This window comes from Echiichthys vipera, assembly GCF_963691815.1.
Source record: "Echiichthys vipera genome assembly, chromosome: 7".
NCBI lineage: Eukaryota > Metazoa > Chordata > Actinopteri > Perciformes > Trachinidae > Echiichthys > Echiichthys vipera.
The window spans coordinates 11,261,518-11,288,552 of record NC_139832.1 but is presented as its reverse complement, the minus strand read 5'-3'; positions in this window follow the sequence as shown (position 1 = coordinate 11,288,552).

The window sequence follows — 27,035 nt, the reverse complement described above, 5'->3', positions numbered from 1 at the left end:
AAAAACAGGTTAGTTCACAAATTATCTGCTATATTTGTATTAACACCTCAGCTGGTGGCAGAAACAGCCCCTGAAGATACGCACCAGGCAAATCATTAAATGGTACAATAGGCTACTAGTTCACTCCCTAGTCATGGACCAAAATAAATTTCAAGCTCAATATCTGAACTGAATTTGTACACCAAACTTAATAAATAATTGATTAAAGCTTAGTTTAGTCTTAAAATATTTGCTTATTTCTTGCAGCATGAATCATATCAATCTAAAATGTTTAATGTCTTGCCCAGTTACAGATTTTTTTCTAAAATTTAAGATCTGAAAATTCAATATTTGTAGCTGCTTAATCTTGCTATATAGTCTGGGAGAAAAAAAAACTATTTTATACCTCTTTGCAAATGCTAGTCATCAAAACCATCATGGGGCAATAATTAAAAAGATTTTTTTAAGTGTGCAGACCCACTGCCAAGGAAAGCCCTCAATTTTCAAACATCCTTGTGTTTTCATAGCACAGGTGGAAGGTTGCAATAAAGCAGAGCAAGGATGCTTATAATAGGAGATAAATCTCCTGTGCTGCCGCCAATTTTTTTTTTTTTATTACATTATGTTCCAGTACATATGAATGTGCTTAGCAGATGTCTCAAAGCATTGTGACTTACATAACTTACATTCTAGCTCATAACCCATTTATATAGTGGAGCATGCCACCAACTCAGATGAGGAACATTTGTCAAGGATGGATCGGCAGCACACAATGAAGCAATATCATCCTTTAAAATAACTTCACTTATTCTTCCCTCCCTCACTCATTCACTCGCTCGCTCTTTTCTCTCTCATAGGAGACTCTGCGTCTTGTGGGTTAAAAGAAAAGGAACTGATTTTATAAGGGAACTGTAGGCGCAGTCATGGATCTAATCATCACGGGGGGATGCAGGTAACATCAGTCAGTGACATGGAGCAACATGATATCAGACACGGAATAGATCACTGTCTGTGTGGTATACATAGCACCACTCTTCCTGAGACCTCATCCTTCAAAGGGGCAAACTGGTTGTGGTTAGGGAACTGAACTTGGTACAAGAGGGCTGCAGGTTCAATATCTCCAGTCAGACACTGAGCAAGATACTTAACCTGAGCTGCCTCAATGAACATCCCAACTAATAAATAGATGGCATATAAAATGTCAGCACAGCACCAGCAGATTGTAGCACTGCAATAATAATACACAGTGTATGCTAGGACTCTGCCTATCACAACAAACACATTCTAGATGTATATACAGTAGCACGCATTTCCTGAAATAAAATACATGGCAGCTGATACTGGAATTAATACAGATTGTTCTAGGGTAATTTATTCTTATCTCACTTTATTTATGGTGTCTTATTTGTTTTCATCATTAATCTTTAAAGGTTTTATTCTTCCTTTGTTAGCAAGACTGCTTGGTTATTGTAAAATAGTTTAGCTTTTTTGTTTCATTATGTTGTCATATTTTGGGATATCTGTCTTGTTTTACTCTGTGAAGCACTTTGAGCTGCATTTATGCATGAAAAGGGTTCTATTAATAAATTGTATTATTATCCATTATGGTTATTATCATGTGAATACCTGTCGGTTAAACCCTTGAGTAAGGTATAGTCTTCTTCTGTAGCTTAGTTCTCAAGTTTCTGTCCAATGTTCACAGAGCAAGCAGGAAAAAAAAAAATCAATAAACCAACAGGACAACTGGTCTCAGAGGATTTCACTTTGGATTAAGAATAGAGGGAAAAAAGGACAGAATGCAATACTGAGATTGCATTATGACATTATTATCAAAATCCTCATTGATTACTGATGTGTAAAAATAAAAGGTAATCCTACAAGTAGTAATTGAAACGAAATCCTACAGCTCACTGTTCGACTGGGAATGATAGCCAATGACATGACATTAAGCAACGTGAGACAAGGGGCAGTGGTTTAAGTGATCTGGCAGGCGGTACGGTGCCCTCCTGTCAGGATCGATCACTCCTGCTGAAATTTAGAGCAACACTTTAAATTGGTCTTAATGGTGTGTTTCATCCTCCAGTCTCCTCCACACATTGACAGGGAGCCAGCGTCCTTCATCACGCAGGGTTCCTGCCCTCCCTTTCAATCTGGGCATACCACTGATCTCTGCTCTCTGAGGAGAGAGAGCAAATCGGGCCAGGGGCACCCACAGCATCGAGCGACTTATATCCCACCTCAGGTAGTCAGGGAGGTTACCCTTTTAAGGCGCTAAAATAGCCTGTAAAAAAAGAAGGGATTTTTTGATCTGATCAAAAATCCACTTCTTGAGCATGGGAATTATCAAATGGCATGGAAGAGCAAACGTAGAGTCACCAATATGAACTAACTGTGTACATGGCAGTGGCTTCTGTCTCAGTCTGTAATAGGGCAGACCCATAAGGGGCACAAAAAAGAAAGAAAGAAAAAAAAAAGCCTTCTGTGCCCCGTTCCCACTCTGTTGGAAAGTAATCTGCTTACATCATTAGGCTAAGCTTGCTGAAACAAATTACCAGATGTTGTGCTCCTTTTTCCCTCGTCTTTTTGTCAGCGTTTTAAAATACTCTCCGCCATTTTTCCTCACTAGCGCCCCCTCCTCTCCAACACCTCTACACAATAAGGCCATTTGCAAATAACAACAATTGGAAAAAGGAAAGTCCCTCCCGCTATTCACAACCCCTATCTGGTTCTGTTCGCTTCCTTCTATTTTCAGGCGATCCAGTCATGTAGTGGCTAATAACCTGAACAGAGAAAAAAAAATACCAGGAAAAAAGGAGAATGAACTGAAGCAATTGAGGTCCCCCACCCGTGGATGCACTTGGTAGGGATTTTTGAGAGTCGAGTTTAGCTTATCACATTATAACCCATTTAGAGATAAAGACATGTCCCAGTGCTTATTATAACTCTGTAGCATGCTGAGCATGCAAACACATATTTCAATTCGCCTCCCTTTTAGATATTTCTAAGAGCAGATGTAATATTAACTCCAAAGTCAATACAGAAGAATTAGGCTGTGTGCAATGTCCTTGAAACACATTTAAACTATAATATTGATATTTACAATTGAAATTCCGTATTATTTCTTAAAATGATCAAGAAATTATTAATTATTTTTTATGTAAAGAACTTATTTGGCTTGAACATTTAGAGTATATATATATAAATAAATCTAATGGTGCTCAATTCTTCAAATAATAAATTGAAGCTCAAAGGGTCCATGATTACAAAAAAAAATCATAACTTGTGTTAAAATGATTCAGTAACTGTAATAATTGTGTCTGCTTAAACACACTGTGTACATTTTCAGTTCTTGAATAAAGCCAAGCTCGTCATTTCATCAAAAATTCTCTCTTTTCAGCAGCAATGGTGGTAAACTGAAGAATTCAGTCTTCACAATAGAACCTGCCCTTACACCTTATGGGACTTAAAGAAAATGGTGTGCTACAAAGCTAGAATACTGTCCATGTGGCCCTGACCTTATTTTGACACATAAAAGAATACATAAACAGATATATACTTTCAAATGAAATTGCTTGTGTATTTACCTCTTATCAACTGCCTGGCAGCAATTGTGATTCATAGCGGTCATTTAAGTGATAATGCACTCATTCACTACACTAACAAACACATACCTCCTGGTTATCAGTGTGTCGGCTTCGCTGCAATGCTAGTCGCCAAACAGGAGGCAGAAAACTCAAGATGGTGTTGATTGATAAATTGACAGGTTAATTTTCAGATGGATAATGAGAGTAAGACCCTGAAAGATGGTAGAGAGAAGTCTCTGGCCCTTTGCTCTACCTTGGATGCAGTGCCATCTATCTATTACTGGCAGAACCGCAACTAGGAGCAGGTACACTCAGGCCCTGCCAAATGTTTTTACCATCTAGGTTAAATGAGGTCTCAAGCTTCATATGTGTATACCCTTGTTTTATTTCTTCAGAACACATTAAACATAGATTCACAGGAATAAGACCGTAATCAATTTGCACTATAGCTTGTAGAGCTAACTGTTAAAAAAAGACTACAAGGAATTAGACTTCAGGAAACATTTTAATATTGATTCTGCATTCAAATATAATCTACAATTAATATGTATATAATTTACAAATAATTAAAAACAATCCTAGTTTTAAATACATAATCTATTGGGAGTTTTCTTTACCTTTAAAGTGCATTCACAAAATGAGCATTTTTTCCATATGTTTAAAGCTGATCATTTCTGAGTCTTCTTTTTGGCGTGTTAGAATCTATATTATGATTTTGGACAATTCTGTCATTTCCTATGGTTGCAATTAGCAAAATTGCATGTGAACGGTTTAGAAAAATAGACAATCCAACTCTGGAGCTTAATTAGAGGGCAAACTGTTAGAATGGAAGAGAGGGTTTAAAAAGGTCAGAAAGGTTTCTATATCTTACACACATTTCTACTGCTTGTCACTGCAATGTGCCAAGTCTGCAAGCACTCTAATTAAGTCCCCACCACCTTTACTCTATAGCTGTTCCCCATGAATCAGCATACAATGTAATGCTAATCAAATGCCACTATTTTACTTTCAGACCTAATGCCCATTATTTCTATCTTGTCTACTGTACCTATTAGTGAATGTGTGTGCATCCATATTTAACTAGGCAGAGATGTGTGGAAGTGATTTGGCATTGTTAGTTCAGGAAAATATTTTTTTACCAACATATCCGGATGTCTTAATATGACCACAGAAACTCTATGAAAACTGAAAATCCTTGGTTAATTTCAGATAAATTGCTACTGTGGAGAATAAATGGAATTATTTTTCTATATTGTAGTACAATATATACAGTATATACATCATTGGCTCTTGTTTGTACTGAGGCTCTTTTTTGGATATGCCCTGATTGAATTTTCTGGTAACATTCTCTTTGCTGTCTCCTAAAAGTGATGCAGTGGAATGGGAAAACATTTTAAAATGTATAATTTATCTAATAATTAAATCTGAAAACATAACGTTTTTATTCTGTATTCGACAAATGTCATGTATTTATTATGTTACACCATTCAGTAGTTTTTTTCTCACTGTCAGAACCTGATGTTTCTCTTTTTATTTTAACCCAGATAAGTTGAAATGTATGTCCGGCCGTAAAGCAAGCACGCGGGGAGGAACAATTTACATGTAGTATAATAACAAAGTCTTGCTCTCTGTGTATGTGCTTCAGTGAAGCAGGAGCGGCTCTGTTTAGTACAATGTTTGATGATATAACCACGGCCATGAAAGAGGACAACACTCTTTGTGTTGCCATGGATGCAGAATGGAGGAAAAAACGAATTAAAAGTTTGCTATTTGTAAGCTATATTTGGTAGATATAACCTATATTTTTAACCAATTTTCTTACAACAATACCCATACCTATATTTAAGGATTTACTAATTATTTTAGTAACCAACATATACTCCATAGTACTCTTATACTCCATAAAAACACAGGGCTTGTCTAGTGCATGAAAATACCTCACACCATGCATTGATCTCATTTAAAATGTGTGGACTCAAAACTAACACTAACAAAAGTATGAAAAGACCCACACAAACTAAAGAAAATGTAAAATTTCTGGTATCTACAACTTCAATACAGTTCCACAATAATTTTCTTAAGGCGCATTTTGTTCCGTGTTGTTGAGATCGCGAGCAATTGTGATAAGAAGAATCATGGCTCAGGGTGTCATTGTATTGCTGTAAACGCTGTTGATTACCAATAACCACATGGTCACAACTAGGGGCGCCTCACTCCTCCAATTCATTTGAACAGTGTTCTGAGCTCTGACAGACACGAGAACGAAAAGAAAGGTGCAGAGGACAAATCTTGAGGGATTCACCCCATCTGAGACTCCAAAGCACCCAACAGCTTGATCCTGTGTCACTCTGAGGGCATGGCTTGGCTCTCCCTTGATTTGCCTTTGAAATCTAAACGTTTAATTGTGGTCAATGAAAAGGGTTCAACCAAATGAATGGTTGAAGAATATGAGAGGAGGGAGGGGCTGTAAAATGAGTACACATAAAAAGCAGGAGGGAGAAAAAAAAATCAAGAGGGAATAATGAAATTAGGGATGGGGCGAGAGAGAAAGAGAAACCAAGGGCTGGAGAACTTGAAGCACTGACCCCTATCGTCCATGGTGAAAAGCAAGAGATTAGAAAGTGTTTCATGCTAATTTCCATGGAGATTTCTGTAATTTCTCAAAAATTACTTTTTCCCGCTTTGATTTGTCCATACTGCCTGGCCCCCTGCTAGTGTTGTCGGGGTGGTCTGCTCTATCATGCCTCTGCTCTCGTGGGCCCCTTGATGGCCCCTCGCTGCGGCCAGCCGTCGTGAGATTACTGAAGCGGCGCTGACGTCTCTATCAGCTCGCGCCACCGTCATGCCCTCTCCCAACCCCCCACCATCAGCCGATCCCTTTCCCCCAGCCTAGCTTCCTTTCTGCCCACCCACCACCAACCTGCCCTCAGTGCAAACTCTCACAGATCTGTCAGATGATGGCTTCATTGGTTTGTGCTGCTCCCTGCAAACTCATACCAGTCTTTTTTACACTCCCTCATCCCGTCCTCTCATCCCTCCTAGAAACCTGAACCAGAAGAAAAATCTCCACCCCCCCTCCCATTGTAGACTGTTTCACCTTTTGCTATCCCTCAGCCTTCACTCTCTCTGCCTCATCCTAGTTTGTGCTTCTGCCTGCCACATCAAAGGAGAACCAGGGGTCACAGAGCCACAGGCATGGAATATAAATGCAGCCAACTGCGTGGCGGTATGGGAAATCAATCCTCTAAAGATAGCTGCATACACTTCATGAACCCATCATCAGTGTCTGATACATATAGTAACATATAGGATTTTTTGCGGCCTTTTGTTGAACGTATACTGCACATATGTTTAGTTTCAAAACAACTAATGTTTTCAGTTGCAGATTTTTAAGTCGTGTTTTCTGAATTTTCAACATTTAGTTTTGTAAGACACTATTTTGTACATAATGTAGATGAATGAATTCTAGAATATATATATTTGTGGAAGATGTCTTCATAAAGTGTTGGGGGGGTGGGAGGGGGGATATAGGGGAGAGAATGTGCAAGAAAAAAGGTCTGAGAATAACATTGCAGCAGAAATATGTAAACAACTTTTCTTGGAGGTCCTGAGCTGAAAATTCATGCCAGCATACACGAGTGAAGCTTCCTGCAATTCGTCATAATTTTACCCAACTTTGTCTTAAGCCCCTTTGAGGCAGTTGGGCTGTCTAGTGGATGGTGGCAAGAAATATGTGGCTGAATGAAAAAAAAAAAAAACCAAGACAGCAAAGCCATTGTTATGAATTATGAGTCTTGAGGGATGAATGGGAAAACTAGTCTGATTGCCAGACACAGATCTGCGGCGGGTTCGATGGCTCCGTGTGGGGGCGACTGGCTCTGGTTGCTTAGCATTAGTATTAGATAAACACTCTGTCGGAAGATGTCAACGTCTCCATTAATGCCAGAGCTGCCATAAAGGCTGTGCTTGAGTGACACAGTGTTTTGTGGAGTGTGACAGGGGTTGTAAATGCTAACTCTCTCTGGCTGCATCTCGCAAGCCTGGTGGAGCCAAACCCCGGCGACACCTGGGAGCGCAGAGGCACTACACTCTGACACTCTGTGGAGATGACACATGTTGTCCTCTCGTGCTCAGCACAGCATTTACTGTAGCAAAGCAATTTAATTCAGACTCACTAAAATCAATCAAGTAAATAATGAATTCTGTGTATAATAGTTTTCTTTCTTTTACAATTTAAAAGCTTATTCAGTATTGTGTTTACTTTATATTTGATAAGTTAATAAAAACTGCGTTTGAGACGTATAATATAAAAAGGCATAAGTAAAAGACAAAATGCTGAAATATATTTGTTTATTTATCACTCTGTACCAACCACGAGCAGATTAGCCTCATCTGGAAGTGTGGCTACCCCAAAAGGCTTTTCCATAGTCTTACAAACCACAATATGGAAGCTGTGTGTTCAGCACAAGTCTAATGCACTTAAAGCCGGCCACAAGTACACATATCCAGCCACACAATGAGCAGGATATGGGTTTTTCCATGCTTTCACGAGTGGACAGAGGGGTTTTCCAGTTAGTAAGTATGCAGTATTCCAGTCAAAAATGATTTTTTGATGCTTGAAAATTTGAATGCAGTATGCTTATCTTCAGAAACCAAAGAAATGGATGAATGCTTATCACTTTATAAAAAATAACGTGAAAATGTCCAAAATTTTAACATGCATTTATTCGCTAAACCAGAAAAAAAAGAAATTCTTGAAAGTTGATGTGTGTCAAGAAAAGCAATGTGAACCAAACTCCAGTTCTATATAAAGTTCATAGTATTTCATCTATTTCTCCATTACATTTTGCAGTCGGAAAGGTTGAAATTTTTATCAGTCTAAGAAAACAGCATGGAGAATTAAACTGCCTTGAGCTCAATAATACTGCCATCTAGGAGCTGCTGAGTTGTTCTGTAGGCTGGAGGGCTGGACAGTGTAGTGTACTCTCCCCCCTAATGCCCTGTCCATTGATCTTTCCCGTAACTACAGCTCCCCACAGAAACCCACACAATCTGTGCAGAGGAGTGCTCCTAGGCACCCCCCACTTCAAAGGTGCATATTTACTCTTAGAAATTTAGAGAAAGTGCAGCTGTGGATGCATCCTCCAACCTCAATCAATGATAGGGCTGGTCCTCCTGACCCCCCCCCTGCTGGCTAATAAAGTGCTTCTTAGGTTTGGTGGTTTCCCTGGAAGCCTTGTGGGGTTGGTTCAAACTAGCACTTAGGTTTGTTTCCATTGTCTCTTCTCGAAAATTGATTTTTAGAGAAATACTTATCTTGTTGCTCAACAAAGTTCCACAGTGAATTACTATAGTCAGTTTTATTTTGTCCCTGATTTTTTATTTTCATATATGTGGCAGTTAATAACTTAAATAAACAAATAGGAAGTAAATCACGACTTTTGCATAGCCCAAATGTAGAATGAGGCTAAACCACATGATTCTCTCTATACAAAGTTTTGCACTTTTTCAAGTAATTGATATGTTTTACCTCAGCTATAACCTCAAGCTAGGTAAATGGTTGATTCAGATGGTACATTAAAAATAAAAATACAAAATATTCTCCAATAAAACTGCAGTGCCCAGAAAATATTCTTCGAATGAAATAGCTTCATTTTCATATAACAAAAAAAATGCTAAATAGATTGTTACAATGTCTGTAATTAACATTTTTTTCAAATAATATACATATGCATTATGTCTACTTAACATGTCCTGTTTTCCTGTCTTTGCCAAAAAAATATTTTAAGCTGGGACAGTCATTATCATAATTGTCTTTCCCAATCTTCAAAAACAAATGAGTATTAAGACTGTAGCTAAAATAGTCCTTCTGCTGAAAATCAGACAATCAAAATCTTTTGTAATTGAGCACAGCGATATTCTAATTACCGATAATTCAAGCTACTCCATGCTGCTTCCTGTCCCCCCTCTCTGCAACAATTAGACAAATATATGTCAGCTGTGATTTTTCCTTTATTTCACTTTAAAGTGGCGCTGTGGGGGATTTATTCAAAAACAATGACATTTATAACTCTTCTCTGGAAGGACTGCATTCATTCTCTCCTCAGCAGGAAAAGTTTTTAAGTTGCTGGAGTAAAGGTCTGAAGTGATTTGCATATCTACACAACCCGTAAAAACTTTCTCTTGACAATGAAGAATTCACTCAAGGTGCACAAATCATAATTGTTGAAAAAGTAAAACTTCTACCCTAGAAATCATTCTCTTACAGTCGCATTCATGACTGCACATGGATACATCATTTTGCATGATGAGCTACAGTAGGCTGAGAACTATTGACCTTGTGATTACATTGTCTGACATGGTCGCACTCTGCAGGTGAGTGCCTGCCTAACAGGCATTTCCTTAGAGCAATGATTGCATTTTTCAAGTCTGCCACAATAGTGTTTGCTCTGAAGACAGCGGAAGAAAAACTTGTTTCAATGTCATTAATCCTAACTTGTTTGGACTCCTCACGTTGACTCTCCCACACATCTCGTTTTCTCTCTCAGCACATACTGCTCTCACTCTCTCTGCCTTGCTAACATGTTGACAGCAGTTTGTTAGTAGGTATCAGTTTTCAGTGAGCAGGCTGAGAGGGAGAGAGGGATGTGGTAATCATCTCTATCTCTCGCTGCTTGGCAGCGTTCCCCTCGGCATGCTGGCAGACACTTGCCATTGAGCAGCTGTCAGGCAGAAAGGGTGTGGGATGTGGGCTCAAGCTACACAGGTCACGGTCATTTCTTTCCAAAAGCCACTGAAGCTAAAACCTTAAGTGGCATTTGAGCTACCTGCACTGTCAGTTCTGACACTCACAACACTAACAAGGAGACCACCGGTAGAGAGTCAAACTCGATTATGCCTCCCTGGTGGATTTCCTTAATATAGCTCTGCTACTGCCGGGCTTGTTTTTCAAACAGTTAGAAAGCACATGCTTTCAACATTAGGAGTTGTTCTGCAGATGTGAAGTAAAATGTACTGCTGTATCTAAAGAAAGTAAAATAAATACCTTTCACCCATTAATTAGTATAGCAGATACAAGTAAATAACCACCAATATATTATATACAGCACATTGAGAATAATATGTCTCTTTATCAATTATAATATATTCCATGAATTGTCCTTATAATATATACGTATAAAAAATGTATTATAGTTTGTATTGTAAAATGAGAGCTGATTATGCTGACATTTCTGATCTGTTTACTGCCCGACTTTTTAAAAAAACAGGTGACAGGTGCAGAGAGGGTATTTAATTAAGAGATCACTAGTTTAGGTCAAGAGAAGAAGTAAGAGTTGTTAAGCAATGAGCACATGTTATTACATTTCTAATTATTATTTTTGCGTAGTAGTAATTCTGTCTGGTTTGTTATTCATTGTGGACTCAATGTTCTCATGATACACAGTCCTGCAAAGCTTTAATTGATTTCTGGTTGTAGCCATCTCTGCACTTTTGTAAATAAAACAGGATGTCACACATATTTGTGGTGTGTAGATTAATTTTTCCTTGTGTAAATAAAGTTAAAAAAAAAAAGAAATCAGTTACACCTCGGAAATCAGTCATTTCTCAAAGATGTACTTTGTGTACCACTTACATTTACACCTCTTACATGTCAGTAACAGCCACGCTCTGCATCATAACTTAATGAAATTATTCTGCATTAATTCAAGGCTGTCTTTAGTTCACAAACCAGAGCCCCCACATTTTATGCTGAATTATTTAGAAACATAACTAATCAGGAAAAAATAAAATAAAATGAAAATAAAATCAAGTTCCACAGAGAGGTTATAACTTTAAACAAAACTGTATGGAAAAGTAGTCTGACTTCTACGGCTGCTGCAAACTGAATAGTGCTTGATAAGTTGCAGGCTCTCACAACCTGGACCTGTGATCTTTAGAGTGATACCCTCAAGTTCATAGCAACAAATACACTCAATCACTCAGGGAGATCCTAAGTCTCTCTGTTGGCCAATTACTGCTTTTAAAAAGCCTAGGGCACCCAGGAAACTTTGACTCCTGAAAATAAAGACCAATCTGAGAGAGAAACATTGCAGCTATTAAAATCTTTATAATTCTGTAAATCACAAGTGATTTGTTTTGCCCCATGGCTTGTTCCGATACATGCTTGCTGCTATTGCAAAGGGCACGGGGTGACTGCAATTGAGAAGAGCAAGCTTATTTTTACAACTAAGCTCGGAAAAAAGGGAAGCCTTTTTTCTTCTTCTTTTTGAGTGCAGAAGGCAAAGATCTCCTCTGTGTCATAATTGCCTGAAGTTAGAGAGTAAAGGCTCTAGACTCCTGATGTTAGTGTGGGCCTTTCATCAGGGGGGTTGGAGTCAGAGCTGCTTTAAAAGATCAGGCACTCTGGAGGATCAGACTCAGTTTTTTTTATTTATGTAATAAAGGCGTTTTAAAAACAGAAAAATGATCATCACATATCAACTGTTGTATTAGATGTTTCTCTGACTGGAGCCGTTATGATGGCGTTTGCTGTTTTTGTTGATGATTAAGGCTCCAATTATTCAAAGCCGATTTACATTTTCTCAATTATTTCAGTTTTGAACTTCAATATTAAGTATGCTATACTGATTAATTTTGAGGATGGATTCCAAAATTAGCCTGCTTATTCAAATAAAGTGGGAGCCAAAAGTGGTAAAGAGGATCATGCAATTATGAGTAAAATCACTCCAATTAAACACTGCCATGTTAACTTTTAGAGAGCACACACTTCACATAATATAATTACCAATTGGGATGAAAAATGGAAAAAGAAAACACCAACATTATAGAATGAAGCATTTACAGCTGATGGATTCTCAAAATGCTCTTCTATCCTCTGGTGCTCAGGGTTAAGAATGGCACTCTTCTGCTGCTGCAACTCTCTCCCTCCCAAACGCATCACTCCCTATTCAGTAGCGCAAGGCCCTCTGGTACTAGACAAGGGTGCTGACTGAGGACGCTTTGATACTTCAGCCTCTGATCACCAGAGTATCCTTATAGCGGCAGTTGATGGACGAATGGGTCATAGGAAGGATGTCCAAACCATAAATCAGACTACAGGGGTGACAGCACACAAAATAGGTGAATTGTCCTTGGGTTCGCGATGCTGGCGGCACCCCTTGTGTCCCAGAGTCACACCACCCTTTTTATTATTTGGGAGCGAGTCAAACGGATGCCCCACCAGCCATTCTACCCTCCCCCTTGTGTGTTTCCCCTAGTCTTCAAGCCTGGACCCTGCTATGAACTGTTTCCAGAGTCAGTTACTGGTGTAATTGAAAGTGCTTTGTCATCGCTTTCAGCCAAACACTGATGGATGTGAAGTTGAATGAGGTTTGGGTTTTAGTTATACGAGTGAGCCTGTGTGAGATTTATCACCAGAAGCTTAAGAGGCTACAAGGGACCATTAAACCTGTACCGTTGTCTACATCACAGTGAACTGTTCATTATTATTCATTAAAACAGAATGGCTTTAATATGTCTAGTTTCCCCCCATGTGAAAAAAAACATTGTACATACATGTTTTTGATGACTGTTGGAAAAACTGTTCAGTTGCCCAGTTTTTAACAGTCTGTTGCAATTAAATTTGGATTTTAAAAAAGTGTAGGTAACACATAAAAAACTAAGCCGGCCTAGAAATTCATAAGAAAAGAATCAATAGTTCAGCACTTTTTTAAAGTTTCAGCAAAATCCAAAGCATGGAGAAAGCCTCTTTTTATGCCTCCATGTGGATTGTATTAATCTTTGTCCTTAGCTTTGCACTTCCAAAACACACTATAGTCAACTCAATAACATAAATTCTCTTAATTTAGTCATCCATCTACCCGCAATGTATATATACTTAGATCATATCTTTTTATGATTAGTGGTGTCTACAGAAACCAATGAAACCATTTAATTTCAATTCTCAAATCGACATACACATGCAAAGCGTGGGTGGTGTGCTAGTTCTCATTGTCTCCCACTTATTATAGGCTGCCCCCAGCTGCCAGGGCTGTGAGGGCCTGGATTCTGGCTCACGTCCAGCTCAGCTCTGATCTGGGCCTCTTTGTGATTTGAGGAGTATAGAGCTTTGCTGGGCTGCTGTCCTAGAGCCATGTTGGAATGCAAGAGCAGTGGTGGAGGTGCAGAGGGAAGTGACCTCACTGTGTGATGCGAGCAAGAGTACGGGGCAAGAGTTACACACTGAGGTTGGTTGGATTATAAATAAAGTAGAGTGTGGTTTCTGTGCTGCAGCCGGGAAATAGGAAAAGGTGAATACCAGTGCTCACAGCGCAGTTGTAAATGGTGCCCTATCCCAACACTGGTTCAAAGCTGCCAAGATAGTGCGGCCAAATAAAGTAGAATTAATAGAACAATATTTCCCAATGTCAGCATGTTCTCAAATATTTTGCTGTTCCATAGTGTATTTATGAGTTTTCTTAAAATGTTATTGTAAGATTAACGGTCGCTTTTGCCAATTTTTGCCAATCTCTTTTAATAATATTCCTTATTTCTGGGGGTAGGTGAGTTATGAGGGAACTTGTGTTTTTTTCAAAAAGTTTGTCTTTTCTTTGCATCTTGTTTTTAGATTTACAAAAAAAGAAACATTGATACATTTTACCCTTTCTCTTGAGAAAAAAAAAACAACAACATTTTTGCCAGCTTTTTCTCATGATTAAATTTGTTGACACTGTACAAGAGCCAATCATGTGGACTACCAAGGGGTATTCGTGACTGACCTGTCTGAGGCTTTTGTGCATGCCGCTCGGCTTGTGGTGCAGAAGACGGAGCGGGAGGGAACAAAAGACCAAGACCCTGCCACAGGCACAAACACCTGGGAGGAGAGACAACGGCAACTTCTCTTTAACAGGAAACGCAGTGTCCAGGATAAACAGTGCTTACCTAGGTACATCAACAATGTGTGAAACCTGATATGACTTCCAGGACATCCACCTGGAAAAAAAATGTGCATGGGACCACACTGTTACTACTCGTAGTTTTGTGCTTGTTTTGGCACAAGTTTATCAGATCCAGCTGAATTTGTTTTTCAGTTGACTATGCCCTGCAAGCTTAACATTTTATTGACCTCTCCCACATCTTCAATGTAGGTGCCATTTTATATGTGTGTTTCATTTCTTAATGCTAGGCCTGGATAAATCTCTCAAGAAGAAGTCAATAGATATGCTGTTGCCTATGGGAAAATTAGCATGGTAAATGAACATTAACTCGCAGATGGTTGGGTATGGGGTATCGCTGTGGCTCCTAACAAACAATTGATTAACTTGTAAATTCCCATTGCCCAGCTGTTATTCAGGCTGTTTACCATAAATAAAAGAGGGGGAGTAGAGAAAGGATCCAGATGCTTTGAGTGCCGCAGAAAGGCAATCTGTCATTGTTCTCAACTAACACTGATGGATGCTGCTTTGAATGGGGATTGGTTTTAGTTAAACATGACAAAGTGAGGGATGACACGCCATTGGTCACAAAGGTCTGGAGGTCCAGCAACGCCTCAGCAGTTGCTTTTTTCAGCCAAGACAACCTCTTGTTCATGTATCAGCTGCCAATAAAGGGAAGAAGTTGTCGGGGCAGGCTTTCAGGTTTGTTTGTTTTGCTGCCTGTTCATGTTGAAGTTGAGAAATGGGAAAATGAACAAAACTTCCAAGCAGACTTTACCAAGATGGCCACCAATGTGATTCAAGGATGATTTACTTTCTTTCCACTCTCCAATAAAACTCATTTCTGAACAAGTATAATACTTGGAAGACAGCAGGGCTCACATTCAGGAATGGGAGGAATCCTCTTTACATCTGACTTGATGCTTCAGTCAAAGTTGAGTACAATGAGTAAAGCTCATTACTCAGAAACATTGTTGGTCTCTATATCCAGTAATTACTGTAAATATCTAAATGCATTCTAACATGTAGATGTCTTAGACATTCGCTCATTGACTTAGCTATAAAAGTAGAACAATACATTTCCATTTTTATAATGAACCATATACACACTGGCAGCAAACCAAACCAAAAGTTTTGACATCAGGTTAAAACATTAAACGTAGACATTCAAGTTTAGTTATACAGCATGATGTAATTTGTTTAAGGGCATGATGTGTTTGGGGGATACTACCGTCAGTGGACAGACAGGAAGAAAAATCCAGAGTCAACCAGACTTCAGTGTAATGTCATATCTTGAATGGTCCAGTAAACCCTGCTTCTCTCTGACCCAAAAATAACTGAGGGAAATGTAAAATGCATATGGGCTTCTCATCCAGCTGCAGAAGATCACATACATGTTCTCAGAAAGGGATGACATCAGAGAACTAGAAGGAACAAAACAAGTCTTTCTTTGGACTGGATGGGTTCACGCTGCTGGCCCCAAAGGTTTCCCAGATGGATCTACAGAGCACCACTGAGGGCCAGTTTAAGTAAAGACTTCTGCAAAACTCATCACTCATTGTCAAATAGGGATGAGGTAAAACAAAAAAGCCTGCCTAAAACATACACTCCTTTCATATTCTATCATTGCACATTTTGCCTTTACCCACAAAAGACAGCTTGCAAAAGAGGGGCAAGATTTCAATATTTCAGGGTTCTCATTACAACCAGTCAGGAGTCACCTTCCCAAACACACTGCTCTTCCGAAGGAGATCTCAAACCAAATAAAATAATGTTTAAAATGTGAACTCAGAGCCAATGACAAAAAATTTTCCAAAGCAGCACCTCAAAGACTAAGCCTTTTACACAGCAAGCATAGTTTCCTTAGTACGATGGATGGATGTAACAGTGTGTGTGTGTGTGTGTGTGTGTGTGTGTGTGTGTGTGTGTGTGTGTGTGTGTGTGTGTGTGTGTGTGTGTGTGTGTGTGTGTGTGTGTGTGTGTGTGTGTGTGTGTGTGTGTGTGTGTGTGTGTGTGTGTGTGTGTTTGAGTGTGACTCTGACATTATGATTCTTCAGATGCTTCATGTTGGCACTGGATGTAAATTATGTAACAGTCAATAAAAAATCAATAATACTAAGAGTTATCTACAGAAAAGTCAAACAATTTAGCTCACATTTAATAGTACTGAAAGGAGTACTTTGAATTAATCTTAAAAATAATCTCAATTACATCAAAATGGTGTCCTTAATGGTGTATTTATTGATTCCAGCTGCATTGTGATTTCAGCTGCAATGACAAAATGGAACAAATGGCAATTGACTTCATCTCACATTGATAAAACCAAGGGTATCTGATGAGAGTAAAGCTGATTTGGAGCTACTAGGACAACAAAGCTAAAACGCACATAATGATAAATAAAATGTGCAACTGAAACGCTCCAGCTCATTTTCAGGTGTTGATGATTTAGCCTGAACCCTGTTGTTCATTTCATAACTTTGTAGAGACATTTTCAGATTTCAAATAGTGTTTTATTTAAAATGTCTCAGCCAACAGAAGTTTATTGCTTTCTTTGTCTGCTTATTTCTTATAAAATATCCACTGTTCTTTTGTTGTCAGTTGCCTAGCACAGATTTCACAGCCATATCCGAAAATGTCATAATGCCATCAGGTTTCATCATTTTCATACATACGCTAACTCCCAAACCTACAGTAACACAGAGTGTTAACTTCGCAAAAGTCTTGGATGATCTATTTCACAAAGCAAAGACCCTTTAATAAATTACGTTATTGTTTAGACGCTTGGCTGAGAACTACATTGATCCCAAAATGAGATTTCATCCCATGATATAAACTGAGAAGTCAGGTTTACTGTAAATCTCAAAACAGCATTATACAATGTTGAGAAAAAACAACCTTCTGAGTTTTTCCATATGGGTAATGTCAGAGGCAAACGGTTCAATGAGTCACAATTAGCAAGCATTAGGAATACTTTACTGTATATGGGGAAGAGTAGAAGCAATGCTGCTTATAAATCTCAGAGTTGAAACATGATATTCACCGTCTGGACAAAAAAATGTAATTAACTCATTGTGTATGTGGCAAAATCGGTTTGAGAGGTTTGGTTTTCACCAACAACAAACAGAAGAACAGCTTTAGACTTGTTTAGATCCAATTGACTGTGCAGGACTGTTAGGCATTTGAATTAGTAAGGTAGGTAACTAGTAGTGGGATTTTAGCTTTCTCACTGCGCAGGACACAGACAACAGAGTGAAGCTCCACTAATAAACTTTCTACAGCAAAGTTATTATGGTTCCAAGTAATCCTGTTATATCACAATTTCATATTGTGGTTTTTGTTATTTATTTTATTTAAATGTATTGTTTTAATATTAAAGTACTATAAACTTTTGTTCCCAGAAAATAGTCTTGTCAAATGGCGTGTATCCTTTTTATTGCTAGGGGACGCAACTATGTCATGGTAGAGCATATACATAATTAAGTATTAGTCCTTCCATTATAAAATGCTTAAATCACTGTTAACAGAGCCAACTGTTTTCATTGGAAAATAAGCCAAAACAAGAGGTACTGTCAAGGCAATTGTTTTATATATCCAATTTCACAAGTCTATCTCATACAATCTGTACAGCATACAACACCCTCTATCTTTAGTGATACTCAACTTATGGCGTGGGTAGGGTGCTTGGAATGTAAATATGGTACCAGAGGGCATAAAAATAAAGCCTGTTTATTAAAACAAGTGCAATGCGGAGGATCCCATGGCGGTCCGGTGTAAGCCCTGAAAGTCCTGGAAATGTCTGTGCGTATGTGACATAAGTTCATTTGAAAATTAAGAATAAAACACATAAAAATACAATAAATGAGATATGGACCTGTGATAAATGAGATGTTCACTCATTGTATCTGATAAATATGTTTGCTTATTAACTGGCCCCTGGTCTCCTGTCATTTTGCATTTGGATGGCAGGTAGTTGCCTTTTCTAAACTTGTTTGTTAGAAACAGTTGATATGGGATACTTGAAGAGCAAATACAGTCCAAAAAAATAACTAAAAATGCCTCATAATGCGTTTAGCAGTACTAGCAACTTTTACACATTGATTTAATGTAAAATAATGGAGCGCTTGGGAGCATGTTTTTTGTGATGTTGATTTTAGTTCTCTGATGTGAGTCCATGTGGCCAGACTGCTAACAGACATGCTGCAATTGTCTGAGTTAGGCAGCAGAACACAAGACTCCCCACTTGGAATAAAGGAGGAGAAAACAGTGCAGTAGTTTTAGCAGTCAGCCCTCAGACAGGAAGACTCTAGAGGAAACACCAGAAAGCCATTAACTAACCACAGTATTATGGTGATCTATTTGCTGGAATGGGCTACAGACAGCTAATGAACAAGCCTTACACCCCCCCCCCCCACACACACACACACACACACACACACACACACCCACCCCTACCCCCATCTCCCATCTCCCATCCCAGCATACATATCGCACATACACACACACACACACACAGACAGACACATTGAGAAGCAATGCTGAAAGAGCTCTTGCTTGTACAAAACAGCGTGACAGATCAATGCCCGATTCCTAAATCAAGGGAAAAGGTTATTCTCCGTCTCACTGGGATTCCACTTACTATCCCCCTATATCTAAGACACTACCCATTTAAACCAAACAAGTCCAAACCCCCCCAAACAACGCACCCACATCTCCTAATTAAGAGTGAGGCAGTGGGGCTTTTTGTGTCTGTGGTTATGCTTGCAATGTTAGTGTCTGGAGTGTGAAAACAGATCTGATGGACTCGTGCCCTCAGCTCTCCCTGATCAGGCTCCAGCAGGTATCCCCCATGATTGACAGCTCACAGGTCAGCCGCCCATCTCTCAGTCTGTTAGAGGGTGGGCGGTAAAGAGATTTGGAATGCCTGGGACCCTGATTGCTTTATTGCTCGCCTGTCAGAACCATTGTACAGCTCTGTATTATTAGGGCTCGCCATCTCTCACCGTCTGGAAGGTGTCGCGTCTCAGCTCTGCATAAAGAATCACCACTCCATTCAAAATCCTCTTTCTTTTTGGCTGAAAGGAAGAAAGCACAGATTTTTCCACAGAATCTCCTGTATTGGTTTGTCAGATAATGCAACACAAGTGTCTCCAGGGAATGGTTTGGATGGCGCTGTTTTACACTCGAATGCAGAAGATTTGAGATCCCATTTGGCAATAATTTATCACAGTGATACCAACAATAGTCTATAGCATTATACAGGAATTACTCTGATGTTCCTGATTATCTATCTAATGATAGTGGGGCTTTTTTGCTTTAGTGTTGTCCACACCCCTGAAAAATAAGAAGGAAGCAAGATTATATATTTTGCATTTTGCTTTGTTTTACTTTAGGAGCAGCAGTAATGCAATCAGATATATAATGCAATCCACATATTTTTAAATGATGGTGACTTTAACATTGCAACTTTTATGTGAATATTAAAAACACACATCACATATAGATATTTAAAGAAGCATATGTTTGATGTGGTTAGCATTGTAAGCTGATGGTGTTCCCTAGAGCTGAAATGATAAGTCAATTAGTCGATAGACATAGTTCAGTATAATCAGCAGCTGTTTTGATGCCCAATTTTACCAAATTCAAACTTTTAAATTGTAAGGATGTGGTTCTTCCCTGTTTTATATAATTTTAAATGGAATATTATTAGGTTATGGACAGGCATAAGAAATAGAGGGCAATAGAGAATCATAATAAGCTTTTGTTTGGCATATGTAGACCAAAGATAAATCAAGAAAATAGTCAACAGATTAATCAATAATGAAAATTATCTTAAGTTGCAGCCCAGGAAACCTAGTATTTTTTTTTTTGCCCTATTCTTTTTTTTAGCATTTAACTACAGGGAGCGATATTCTCTACAGCATTTTTTTATAGTTAAAGAAATAGATATTGTTAAAGAGTTGAATTTAAAACTGTTGCACCTGTTGTATTGACAGACTAAAGTGAGGAGTTGGGGCATGTTCAAAAAGTGATGTCATTGTATTGTCACTTGCTGGGGAAAGAATGAGTCTGAAGTACAAGAATCGGTATGATTATATTGCAATCTAATTATGTTAATTTCTGTCTCCCCTTTACCTTCTCAGCCAGATGTTTTTATTTGACTAACCAATCAGAAAATAACAAGGAATAAAAGTACAGTATAGTCATATTGTCTTGACATGAAAGAGTAATACAGGCAAAGGAAATATTTTGAATATCAAGTGGGGGGATGTTGTGAAAAGTACATCTTGTTCTTTAGTTCATTCCCAACGGAACAAAGAGCCTCCTCCAACGATACAATGACCTAGTAAACAATGGCTCTACTCAAATCCCATGTGATTTTTTTTCTTGTTATTCCCCAAAAAGAGATGACAGACTGGCAGGTTGTTGAAGGTCATCGGAGCATTGGCTCCTGGTCCCCTGGAGCCCAGGTGATGACTGGGCCACGTCCCCAAGTGCTCTGGGTGCTCCAGGCCACAGCAGAGACAAGCCCACTGGGCTGCCATGTCGCCGTCTCCATGGAGATGAGGCGACAGGCTGGCCACGGCTCAGGCTCACACCTTCATGGTCAGCGACTCTGCGTCTCTGAGGAGACTTCCCTGCCTAACAGCAGTTGCACACAAGTTGCGATCACCCCCCACTCCTATTCCAAAACCATTCACCCCCTCTTTTTGTTGTCTTCTTTAAAGCAAGCGCAAGCACAACGCAGGACACCCCCCTCCGTCTCCCAACAGTCCAACCCTACTTGCCCTGGCAGTGCTACCCTTGTGAGGCCTGCTGGGAACAGTGGTGAGATGTTAGATTAGACCTTCGAGTCTGGGCAGGGCCTAAGAGGGGATGCAACGCAAAGGGACTGCCCACTCCGTCTATAGCTCATGTTCCATTATGGTTTTATCTGAGGGTGTGAAAGTATCACTCCCAAATGCAGTTTCCTTTAAGATCTGCTCACACTTGGCTGCTGAAAAAAAAACTGGCTTGACTGGCTCAGTTCAGCGTCCCTGTTGATCCATGTTATCATGTCTCATTAGACTGATGATGTCCGACAGATAGCTGAATATCAGATGCATACTTTCAAAATGTATACATCACTGACAAGCAGCTTTCATGTTAGTGATCATATTGATTTTTAAAGCGTTATTGTACCTCATTGTGTATGTGTGTCCTAATCTGAGAAATGAATGATAACCTCTTCATCACTCTACCCCCTGAGTGTTCTTACTGGAAGCCATATTGATTTTGTTAGTCTGAGAGTCCTTGCATTGCCTGGCCTTTACCTCAGGGACAAATCTAATTGTTTATCTCTGGACAGACTTCTTGCCTTTACTCCCTTCTGTCTCATTATGTGCCAAGATTTGTCAAGTCAAGTCTCTCCACACTCTCAAATCTCGCTTTACAACATGTCGTTCGGCAGAACACTACAGATGGCTTACTTATCAACAGACCCTCCCACATGGAATGTTACAAACATGACAGCACAACACACTTGCAAAAATATACACAAACTGACATACAATGTAATTACACTCTGGAGACGTAATTACACACTGACACACAAAACATGAGTCACTTTTTTGTAAAGAAACACTTATTTTTCATATCTTTGTGCATGCTTTCTTGAAAAAAAAATCACAAGAAACTATTGATTTCTTGAGATCTACAATACACTGCATAACAATAGTATTACAATTGTTCCTTTTTTTACTACTTCATTAAATGCTTTGCAATGCTATGCTATTTTCCTCTAATTTCTATTCAATCTAATCACAGATGGCTTATAGAATAAAACAAACGAAAGTCCTCACTGCTGCAACTGCTATTTTCATTCAGATGCAAACTGGTATTTTAACCAATTAAGTCGAGTCAAAAGACACATTTTCCTAAAAATATTCCACTAGTTTGATATTGCAAACACTGTAGGAGTGTAACTCAGTAGATACAGTGCATTATGTCAGATCAAATCAACAACAAGTACTGTAAACATGAATCAATAAATGAATGAATGAATTAACAAGGTTATTTTATAGATCACCACCATGCCGGTTTTGCTCATTGTATTCATCATGTTTACAATTCCAGAGCTGTATATGACGAAGCCTCTGACAACTGAACAGTAAAAGAAATTCCTTGTGAAGCTCGACCAAAATATATGCAAGAGATTCTAAAAACGGTTTCTATGCAATTCTAACCCAATCCTAACAACAGAATGGATTTAAACACTTTACTGTAGATGCCATACTCACAGCCAGATGTAAAATGGACCAACACAACCATGTGTGGGATACAAATACCAAGTGAGCGAACAATAAGTGAATGGAAATAGTATGTATGCTTTGGACTACAACGATGCATTGTATAGGTCAAAGTCCCATAATCATTCAATATTTTTAAAAGTTCTAACCAGTCTGATTGGTCTTACAACACCCTCTGTATCAGCAGGTAATTAGCTACTTGAGAACTATCAAGCTGTGATTCAGATCAGATAACTTAATATTTTAAGTTGGGTTTAAGCATCTTATCTCATTTGATCTTCTTGCTAAGTTGCCTACAGTAAAACATTTAAAAAAAGCATTCCATAGCCAGACAATAACACATAACTTCTGCACATTTAATAAACCTAGCACAATATTGCGTCAAAATATTTTCATGATTTTAGCAAGTACTTTTTTTGTTTCTTATCAGCTTTGCCTTCTCAACAGCTCTGCAAACTCTTTCAGGCCATTGGAAGCCCTTGGTCAGGTTTTATCAGTGAGTTAACTCCAACGAGGTAGGCCAGATCGATAAGCACATTCTCAGAAAGGAGCCAGAGCAGAGAGTGTTAGAGGCGTGGGGGAGAGAGGAGCGAAAGGCAGGGAGCAATCAGAGAGCTACGGATGTGTGTGCCTTCAGGAGTGGATCGATGCGCTGACAGGAGCCCCGCTTTGTTCTCGCACAGTGCTCAGATGTTAGGCGTGCTTAACATGATTGCTTAAAGGTTTTTGTTTGCCTACTTGTGTTTTTGTTTGTCATTTTACTCTACTTATAATATATCCTGCTGCCCTCTTTGTCAAATTAGACAGGTGGTTAGGTTGTCTATCTTTGGTCTCATTGTTTCTTACGCAGTGATTTCTTTTTCTTTTTAAATCAGCAGGGGTTTTAACTTGCATTGCTCTTTCAAATTCTGACAAATTTATGGGAATTAATAATGGGCCAGGTCCATAACTAAGGGCACCAAAGATTGAAAAAAACTGTTCTGAATGAACACTGTAAAAAAAAGATGATTAACATTGACTTAAAGCTTGCTTTTGTACCTATAAAATTTCAAGTCAGCATTACAGAAACTTTGGTCGCCTTTGTTCTTTAACTATAAGGACTGTTTGCTTTTGACAAATTGGTCTTTGACATCCCTTGATATGTCTCTAGTTCCAAGGAATTTTTTTGTCATTATAATGCTGCATTCTTTATCCTTAAGCCACATGGCCACCCAAACCGAGTTAAGCACTTTGCCTCGCTAAATACTCTGCCAAGAATTACTTCTAACAAGAACTTGGGTGTGCCTGCTTCTTCAGAGAAAGGTGTTGACCGCAAAGGACAAGTAGGTGTCAATAGATCTGCTCTCAGCGCCGATGGGACGTTGAGACGCATGAGCTCTTTTCCAAGGCTTAATAAGATAGCACAGATGCGCCCTTGTCTGAACACAGCCCTGTGTCTCATTGTACTTTGCCCTCCCAACCCTGCCATTGCAAGACCTCTATTGCATTGGCTGCATGAGAGGGTCTCATTAGGACAGACAAACGAAAACTGGGGTCAAGGTATATAAAGGTAGTCACAGCTAAGGAGCATGCCTCTAAGATGAGTTGGGAGCTCCACCACATCCTAGGGCCACCCCTGCAGACCTCTGGCCCTCCCCATCATGACCTCCAATATCTACCATTATTTGATGAAGCTGAGCTTGATAATTATTTTGCGTTGTTGAAGAAGGGGGCACAGTGTGAAAGGAGTGTCTCACTCTGAGGGAAAGGGTAGTAGGGGATGACAGAAAAAAAGAAAAAAAACTAACAAAAAAAAAAGATCAAAAGCAGGCCTTTCGCTTTTCATGCCTCAGAGGCTCCAAAGAGGATAAGGAACAATTGGGCCCTGGGTATCCTGTCCTCTCTGGCAATTAGACCCAGCTGATGAAGTGAAAGGGATGAATGGCAGGGTTCAAGGCCTTCTCTAGGATTCACACAACAGGGTATGTTTTTACCTTCTTCTCCTTTATCTTCATCTCCCTTTAGAGTGGCAGAAATGCAGCTGAAATATTTCCAGATGAAGACAATGTGATTCAAGGTGCCAACTCTTAAGCATAGGGGCTGGCTGATGAGATTGAGGAGGTGTGAGAGGAGCTAAGGGGCACAAACAGACTTGTATGCAATTACATGTGCACACATACTTTCTCAAGACACTGCATTTAGACATGGTCCTCTGTTCTCCCAAAACATTTTTATTAAATTTAGTCTTGAACACTAAGTTTAAATCATCTATTCATCAGTATCATCAATAACTATTACATGTTGCACCACAGGTAGTGTATAATGTTCAATAAGACAAAGCAGATGCACCTGACATATGGACAATTGTTCATGCAGGTAGCACTTGCTCCATGTGTTCAGAAACATACCCGAATGGTCCGTCTTTATAACCCTAAACAAACATCCTCAATGAAATTTACAACTATTCAGTTTAGACAAAGAGCATGGCCATCAATAGAACAATAAACCATATGTCTGTTTAAATAATGAAATAATACGTTGACAAAATTCAGAATGTGCTTACAAATCATTTCACCCTTCCAATGTCTATGTAAGACTTGTGGAAGGCTATTTTATACCATTTCTATGGGTTGTTACTGAAAAAAAAGTGCCAAAAATTACAGTACTGAAACAAATACCTAATCTACTGCTCCCAATCGGATTAACAGTAAATTATACATTTCGAAAATGATTCTGCAGCACTTGGCATGAGGCAGGTTCTACAGAAATCTGATCCCTTCTTAATTCCACTTTGTATAATCAATGTATAATATGGATACGCTGTATCGCCCTTTCAAAATGTATGAAGTGCATGCCAATTTATTTGACAGTAATACATAAATTATTTATTAAACTGCAGCATTAACAGTTTACATTCAACTTCAAGTCAAGTTCTCTGATGTGTAGGAGCAGGTTCTAAGTTGTCACACGAAGCCAGCCAAATCGTCATGGATAAATAATTAAACTGGAAGTAAATAAATTGCGGGCACCCTGTACTTAAATGAGGGATGGACATTGAGGATGCTATAAGCAGTCATGGCACACCTCAACTGATATACGCAACATCACACTTCTTTCAAGTGCTAAGTTTTGCATTTTGCTATAACCGCATACTCAAAATGATGTTGAATTGTAAACAATCTCTCTGTTACAGTGGATTATGGCAGCAGTCTAGATTAAAGCTGCTTCAATATGAAATGCATTAACTTAAAAAAACACTTGCTGCCATTATCTTATACAGTATTTCACAGAAAATGTTAGTGCCCATGCCAGTAAATGGGCCCTGAGGCTTGAACGATACTGCCACACTGCACTAAAACCTTAAGATGATTAGTGATATTCTTAAAACCTAGCCCACTGATAATGTGTTTAAAGAAGCGATACGGCTTTTCCAAGCTTTGAGTTCAAAGTCTGAGAAGCATGGGGTCAGAATGCCAATGGGCTAAACAAAGAGTAGCCAAAATGGGCTGTGGGGGATTTGAAACTTAGGCCCCTGAACCCCTTTGATCAAAACAGAGCTACAGCCATAGAAATACTAAGTATCAAGTGCCTGGGACTGTGTCGTGGCCAAAGGAATGGTGAGTTAAGCATGTATGGCGGGTTAGCATGTAAGATGATAAACTATCAGAAACAAATAACAGTATAGTATAGCAGGAAGCTATGAAAACCATCAAATGATCAAAATCCAGGGCAATTAAAGGTAGTTTTTTAAAAGTGGTTGGAGCCTGATGGCCCACAGCACCGATGGGCGCCAACTCTGACCATAACATTCCTAAACCAAAATAATTGTTGACATTTCTACATCAAGTTGTATTGTATGAGCAGCAAAGTCTCTTCTAAAACAAGAATGACACAGAATTATGTGAGCATGACCTATTGTGGTGGTTGTTTCCAAAAATGTTTGATAAAGTTTGGATACACCCTTTAAAAATTACATTTTTAACTAACGACATATGATGGCTAAATGGGGTAGAAAAATGTTTCTTCACCATCTGTTTTAAAAGGATGTTATGTGCTTACCCTGGAAATATTCAACTAGCTGTTCTGTTGTAGTCAGTGTGCTTAGTGAAACAAACAAGAACAAACAGGATTCAAACGTGAACAGATTTTCTCATCTTGAGCAGCCCTCAGCGATTTAGTAGAAATGTTTTCTTCTTATTTTAATAAGAATTCCATTAAGTCCTGAGAGAATCCAACTGTGTTCAAATTTATAATTAGCTAATTGACAATAAGGCTAACAGTATAACCTGACCAAA